General features: G+C 45.1%; 1 protein-coding gene across 1 annotated transcript in view; it reads right to left on the bottom strand.

Annotated features, from left to right (window-relative positions):
- Positions 1–7,785, bottom strand: part of LOC116686697 (tetratricopeptide repeat protein 28) — a 331,008-nt gene that overhangs the window by 95,741 nt on the left and 227,482 nt on the right. The window lies entirely within an intron of this gene.

Raw genomic sequence — 7,785 nt, 5'->3', positions numbered from 1 at the left:
TTTTTTTGCTGTTATTGAAGAAAATGCTGCCGGTAGTAATGAGGAAATTTCCCCGTTGTGGGATGAATAAAGTCTAATCTAATCTATCCATACTTGGCGCCTATCGATGCAGTATTCCCACTGAAAATATTGCGATACTGCGCTGTATCGTTGTTTTCCCCCCCCCATCTAGGGGCAACGCTGATAAACCTGAATACAGGTCGTGATTGCTGCTTGAACAAATGACTTATGTGGGCGTTTTTGGGGACGGTCCACAGCAAACAGGAGCCCAGCCCACCCCATCTGGACATGACGTGGAGTCACGAAGTCGGCTTTCATCCTCTGAGCTGTTGTCTCCTCAGGAGCAGATTCGAGAGTGGAGCAGAAGGTTCCTCCTGCCCGAGGCGGTTCCTGTGAAGGTCTCCTCTGATCCATCCCCCGTTGTCCCTTTGTGGAGCGTCCAACAGGCCAGACAGGCTTAAGTCAGCCATGCTTTTTGCTTACTTTCGTCTCCCTCTTGTTGTCCAGAGGGAAGGCTCCCCCCCCCCCCCCCCCACCAGCTGGACTAACTTTGCCTCCCTTTAATTTCTTTTTATCTCCCCGGTTGCAGGCTGCAGTTGTTTTGGGGGTGACGCACTACAGGATTGTCTTCGCCATGTGGAAGTGAATATGGATGCTCCACACTGGGAGTGTCTCTGAACAATGCAGCCAGTGTCTCCTGAGCGGGGGTGGGGGGGGGGTCTCTCGTGTCAAGATATGCTTCTGATATCCCAAGGAGGAAATGGCACGCAGCCGGCAGACTGGGCCCATAACAGAGGCCCCTGAACACCACGTCCAACCACAGAAGCATGCTCAACACTAGAGGATTTTATTTTACATTTAAATGTTCTTTCATTCAGAACCTAAGGATTTTTTTTTTTTGCACAGCACTTGTCCTCATGTTGTCCTCATGTTGTCCTCATGTTGTCTTCATGTTGTCCTCATGTTGTCCTCATGTTGTCTTCATGTTGTCTTCATGTTGCCCTCATGTTGTCCTTATGTTGCTCTCATGTTGTCCTTATGTTGTCTTCATGTTGTCCTCATGTTGTCCTCATGTTGTCCTCATGTTGTCTTCATGTTGCCCTCATGTTGCCCTCATGTTGTCCTCATGTGGTCATATGTTGCCATCATGTTGTCCTCATGTTGTCTTCATGTTGTCCTCATGTTGTCATCATGTGTCCTCATGTTGTCCTCATGTGCTCATGTGTCTTCATGTTGTCCTCATGTTGTCTATGTTGTCCTCATGTTGTTCATGTTGTCCTCCATGTTGCTCTCTATGCTCTCATGTTGTCTCATGTGTCCTCATGTTGTCCCATGTGGTATAGTTGTCCTCATGAGGTCCTCATGTTCCTCATGTTGTCCTCTATGTGTCCTCATGCTGTCCTCATGTTGTCCTCCGTTGTCCCCATGTGTCCTCATGTTTGTCCTCTGTTGTTTCATGGTGCCTCAGTTGTCCCCATGTTGTCATATATCAATGTTCTTTTTAATTCCCCAAAATAACATGATTGATTCCACGCTCTTTGCCAAGTACAAATCTCTACTTTCATTAATTTTGGGCTTATATATTGTATAGATTATAAAACAAAGTGAAGTGTTGTTGAAATAGTATTGAGTAAAAGTTGACATATTCCAGTCTGTGATTATCATCAACATCCATTCCTTTAATTTTAGTCTCAATAATTCCTAATTTCTGCTTTTCTAACCCAAACATTAGGTATAATTTCCTATAAATGAGGGTAATTAACCATAAATTCCAAAAATAACTGTAAAACTAAAGTTAGGTTTGTGTTACACGATGTTAAAAATGCCAATAAAGCGTCAAAAGTGATGAAAAAAGGGACAAAAACGTAAGAGAAAGTTAAGAACTTTGATTAAAAGCGTCAACAAAAGTGATTTTCATTTTGACGGGAAGACAACACGAGGGTTAAAGAAGCAAGCTTGTGACCGGGAAGTCGCCGGTTCAATCCCCAGACCCGACAACCTAACATCTGGGTGCCCTCGAGCAAGGCCTTTAACCTCTGTGTTCTCAATCAACTTATCTGGATAAATAAAAGGTTGAAATATATATATTCTAATAAGCTCAGTGGATGTATTGTTGCAGCTGCTGTAATCTTCAAAGAAATGGAAGCACTTGATCTACCGAGCAGTCGTATTAATGTATGTAGAGACCAAACCGTGTCTGTCAGCATCCAAAAATGATCAAAAAACACGGCTGCTCGGCTCGTCTTCTCCACTCTGAGTGTGGACCAAGATGTCAGGTAAATGGATCGTGCCCTGCGGTGCGCGAGCGGCTCTTTGATTTTAAGATATTAATCTGAGCCTGTCTTTGTACTTTGCGCACCGCTGGCTTTTTCCAGATGGAAACTGAAATAAACTCGGCCTTTTTTTCATTCAGTCAGAGGAACTTTGACTGAAAGTGGGAAACATAACATGCAGCCAGCTTCACAGTGTTCTCAAATTGGCAGCGTTACACGGCTCTCAACGGTCTGCGGACATCTAATTTAGGTCTGTGTGCTAACCCGAGTTTTATCCTCGTCTAGTGTCCCATATATTCAGGACAAAGCAGGGCAGCTGCAGAGAGAGGAAACAGGGCTCTGTGTGGAAGGACATGGCTAAATATAAACCCCTTTTCTGTGTCTGCCACCTCGTTTCCTCGCCCCGGTCCCAGTTGCACCCTAGTCACAACCAGATAGACAGCTGGCAGTTAGCGATGTTCCCACGCTGCGAGCAGGGTCCCTGAACACCTCGCCGTGTCGAACGCACCATTCAGAACGCCTCCTAAATATTTAATCAGGACAAGTAGAAGGCAATCTTCTACATCCACTGGCATTAAACATTTAGTACCAGCCTGACGTGATATCTAGTCAGCCGAGACTTGATGGAGAGCCGGAGACACGTGTTCTCTTCTGGGTTAAAAGTCACTCAGAGACAAAACCCACCGGTGAAAAATGAAAAACAGGAAACAAGCGTAAGTGAAAGTCAAAGATGTGACCAGGGATGTAAACATAACAGGTGGATTACTGTAGAAAAGGCACCATAGGTATGTTAGTGTTGCTGTTGTTTAGTACCATACTGTGCTTTATTCTGTGCTGGTTTGTATTATTAGCATGTTTTAATTTATAGCAGATGTCACACAGTTAATATGTACAGTATATGTATGTATCTATGTATGTATGGTATGTAAGTATGTATGTATCTATGTCTATGTATATATCTATGGGCATTTATGTATGTATCTATGTATGTATCTATGTATTTATGTATGCATCCTGTATTAGTCCCACAAGGGGAAATCACATTAAGTAAGTCTGTTGCATCACTCGTGATATTGTATTTTTGTTAAACCAGCTGTTATTTTTTTGCTATTTAATGTGGATGAGAGATAATGAGAGTTTAAGGGGTTGCTATGCAACCGTTCTGCTAATTATAGCCACGTTCGTGCATGCTAGGTTATCGCTTTCGTCTCTTAGTCAGGATCGCTGCGTAGCCTCCAACATGTGTTTCTTAGTCAGGATCGCTGAAAAACTCCACCTCTGGTTTTCTTATAACTCATTTCTTTTGTGGAGTAGAACAGAAACATAAATTATTTGGTCTCAGGGCATCTTTTAAGTCCTAGTCCAACCGTACATGCAACCGAAAATAACAACATTTCATGGAAAGTAAAAGGGACACTTACAGACTTTTAGTCTAATCAGTCAGTCAAGTAGTCTTGTCAGTCAGTCCATAATCCAGTCCGGGGTTTAGCGGGGGTCTCAGTGAACTGCTGAGAATTGGATCCGGAGTTTTCCAGTGATCGGTCAGAGGTTAAACGGAGCCGTCAGTTGCGATTTAGACAACGTGTTAAGGGATTAAACAACCTTTACTTCTATTGCTGCGCAACTGAGCTGTAGCTCCGCCGACTCTGTGTACTGCTATCCCCTCCGTACTCTGCGTACTGCTTTCCCCTCCGTACTCTGCGTACTGCTTTCCCCTCCGTACTCTGCGTACTGCTATCCCCTCCGTACTCTGCGTACTGCTATCCCCCCGTACTCTGCGTACTGCTTTCCCCTCCGTACTCTGCGTACTGCTATCCCCCCGTACTCTGCGTACTGCTTTCCCCTCCGTACTCTGCGTACTGCTATCCCCTCCGTACTCTGCGTACTGCTATCCCCTCCGTACTCTGCGTACTGCTTTCCCCTCCGTACTCTGCGTACTGCTTTTCCCTCCGTACTCTGTGTACTGCTATCCCCTCCGTACTCTGCGTACTGCTTTCCCCTCCGTACTCTGCGTACTGCTATCCCCTCCGTACTCTGCGTACTGCTATCCCCTCCGTACTCTGCGTACTGCTATCCCCTCCGTACTCAATCCTCATAGTACTCTCTCTCCTTTCTGTCACGCACCGGAAAACTAGCGAACAGCTGATGCAACGGGTAATTTCAAGTTGTCACAGTAGCCTCCAACGTGTGTTTCTTACTCAGGATCACTGCGTAGCCTCAAACGTGCACTCAGCGTACGTCAAAGTCAAAGATGTGACACAAAAGCAAATACGCACACACTCACAAACACACACACAGGCAGAGGTCCATTTCTAGCCGGACATACATCATCTGTGAGAGGTGAAGCGGGGAGGAGGCTGGCGAATCCGCTCCGTCATTAGAGGTCATCATCAGGCTTTAGAGGTTAAAGCGGGACAGGGCAGCGACTCAGACCAACCAAGGACAGAGAGGGAGGACACAACACTCCGAGTCCACAGAGGCAGGTACGACACCGCTACAGGGTGTTGATACAACGGACCAGAAGGAGTTGGTCTTCCCAGGTCAAAAACCAACAACCATCAACGGCTGGTCTCAGGTCTCGGAGAACACTGCTGCATGAGGGAACCAGTGGAACGAGCCAATCACAACTTTAGTTACAATCGTAACTCTCAGTTATAACTGAGAGCGAGTCTGGCGTCAACCAGGCTAACGTAACGGAGAGGTTTGTGTCCCCAGACGGGCCCGTGGCCTCAGGTGAGCGTTGGATGCAGCTTTAGGCTACAAGACAAATCTGAAAGTAGCCCGCTCGAGGCTAGTGTCTGGGGGCTCCATTAGCCGCTCATGACTTAAGACATCAGAAACTCCGACAGTTGCTTCGTGGGTAATATAGGCGCCAGGTTTTAAAATAAAAAAGACAAAATCTCTGGCTCCGGGGCGGCCTCCAGCTCACCCAGTCAGAGAGTCCAGGTTCAAATCCAACTTGTGGCCCTTTGATGCTACATCATCTCTCACCCCCCTTTCACCTATATCCACTGTCAATACAAGAAAAGAAAAGCCCCAAAAAACAATCTCTGGCTCTGCTGCATTTTCTTTCTATTTTTTTCAAACTGCCTCAGGCTGCGATTATTTCCTGGATGAATGGATGAGTTGGTTGGTCTCTAACATGTCCCAAAATGGTGAGAAATGTGGATCAAGGCTTCCTAAAAAGCCCAAGACGACGTCCTCAAATGTCTTTAGTCCACAACTCAAAGATATTCAGCTTACTGTCCCAGAGGAGAGAAGAAACTAGAACAATATTCACATTGAAAAAGCTGGAATCAGAGGCTTTTTTACATGAAAAACAACTCAAACTGATCAATAGATTATCAAACAAAAGTTGGAGATTAAACAATTCAGCTCTGCAGCTCGATAACTGTCCATCATCCATCCACAATATAACAGGAGTGCTATGCTAAATAGGTGGAGTACTCTTTAAATGAATATTAAATGGTCCCCTGTACGTCTTCAAATATTTTAAAGTACACGCTGGACTGCATGTTAGGAACATCAATCATTCAGTAGGGATCGATGGAGAGTGTGGAGTACACTTGCTTGCAGTCGGTCTTGGGGATTAATCAAGAGAGGAGAAGGTACACGGGACTGGAAAAGAGATCTGAGGGAAGTAGCTGCAAATTTTGTTGTGCGAGCATCTTTCTAAATATACATTGCGTGCATCCACTCCCGGCCTCTAATTTAGCACATGAGAGCAACACGAGTTTGGCTGCAGCTCCGCATATGTCGTCAGCGTCTGGAAGAAGAGAGTGTGTGTGTGGTCCAAGTCGATTTTATCAAGTGGTTTTGTGCAAATACACGTATACAGTATATACTCTACACACACACACACACACACACACAGATACAGATGCAGATACTGGAGGTGACCCGGCGCAGTGACAGGGTGGGACGTGACTCGATTAAGAATGCCGAGGTAAGAGTGATAAAGCACCGTCTAAATCCACCCACATCCTGTGACCCTGCAATAAGTCAAACGCCAACGACAGCCACATACACGCCATAAATAACGCCATAAATAACGCCTCCTGATGTCAGCCCCTCCCTCTGCCCAGGTTCACATTCCCAGTTTGACTAAATGCACGACTAAAAAGTGGAAATCGTCGCTTTCGGGGGGAAACAAACACAAAGCAGACGGCCGACAGAACAACTAAAGACGCTAAAAAGGCGTCTGAATCCGACTTTCTGTTCTCCGTTTGCAGGCTCTCCTGGGCACACACGACACACAAACAAGCGCACACACCGAATTCCAACCTCGTACTTGTGATAATTCATGCAATCACACCCAAACACATGAACACATCATGTGGGGTTAATGGAGCAGGTGTCCACTGCAGAGAGAGCTCTGCACTCCTGGGCTCCCGAGCCAATACTCCCGGCTCATTTGAATAGAAAAAAAACAAAAAATAATCTGGAAACATTTGCTGGACCGTTGGGGCTAATGTTCAATCTGCTGCTCTTTGACTCGGCGCCATCTCATTTCCACTCCTGAAGCCGGCGTCGCACCGTCACGTGGTCGGGACCCGAGAGGGCGGAGGGAGAGGACAGAGGAGGGAAGGGAATGACGCGTCTTTATTTGTGTGTGAAAAAAGAAAAATGCTCACAGGGTTTTCAGCGTGAAAAATGATGCGACTTGCAGACACACACACACACACGCACACGCACACACACACACACACACACGTGTCAGCAGAACATCATCAAGGTCAAGGTGGAGAATAGACTTCTGTTGCTCTTTTTAAAACAAACCCGCCACAGGTGCAAGAGCGCGCAGCCAAAAACAGAAATAATGGTGTGGATCATGTGTGATTTTTTTGGGGGTAAACACTCAGGTACAGGTAACATTCTCCAGATGCTCCAGGTGAGAAAAAAAACACAATTCTATGTATAAATATATGAATGTATATGATGTGTAAAGGTCTTAGAAAAAAACAAATAAATGAGGAAAGAAGATGGAGGCCGGAAACACACGCTCCCATGATGATACAGCACTTGCTTTTTCGGGGTGTGGGGGGGGGGGGGGGACATTGATACAGCGTAGTATAGCGTAGTATATATATATATTTTTATTTTCAGTGGCAATACTGTATCGATACACAGAAGCCAAGTATGGATCTGTTATTATATATTACATATTATATATATATGTGTTGGTCATTCTGCAGCGATAACAGTGAAGTGAGATGAACAAACAGAGAAATGTTCTTTTTAGATGAAACAGATGTTGAGAAGTTTCCTTTTTGGGGACGTCGTTTGAAATTAGGAAAAAAAAAAATAATAATAAAATTGCAATATATCGCAGAATGTTTAAAATCGCAATGATATTGTATCATGGCATAAGCATCGCATTGGATCATAAGTATCGTAATGATATCGCATCGCGATACTTGTCGCGATGCGATATCATCGCGATACTATCGATATTTGTATCGGAACATAAGTATCGTGATGATATCGTATCGGAACATAAGTATCGTGATGA

The sequence above is a fragment of the Etheostoma spectabile genome, unplaced genomic scaffold (genome assembly GCF_008692095.1).
Source record: "Etheostoma spectabile isolate EspeVRDwgs_2016 unplaced genomic scaffold, UIUC_Espe_1.0 scaffold452, whole genome shotgun sequence".
Lineage (NCBI taxonomy): Eukaryota > Metazoa > Chordata > Actinopteri > Perciformes > Percidae > Etheostoma > Etheostoma spectabile.
Note: the sequence above shows the minus strand (reverse complement) of the source record. Positions and strands in the feature narration are given on the sequence as shown.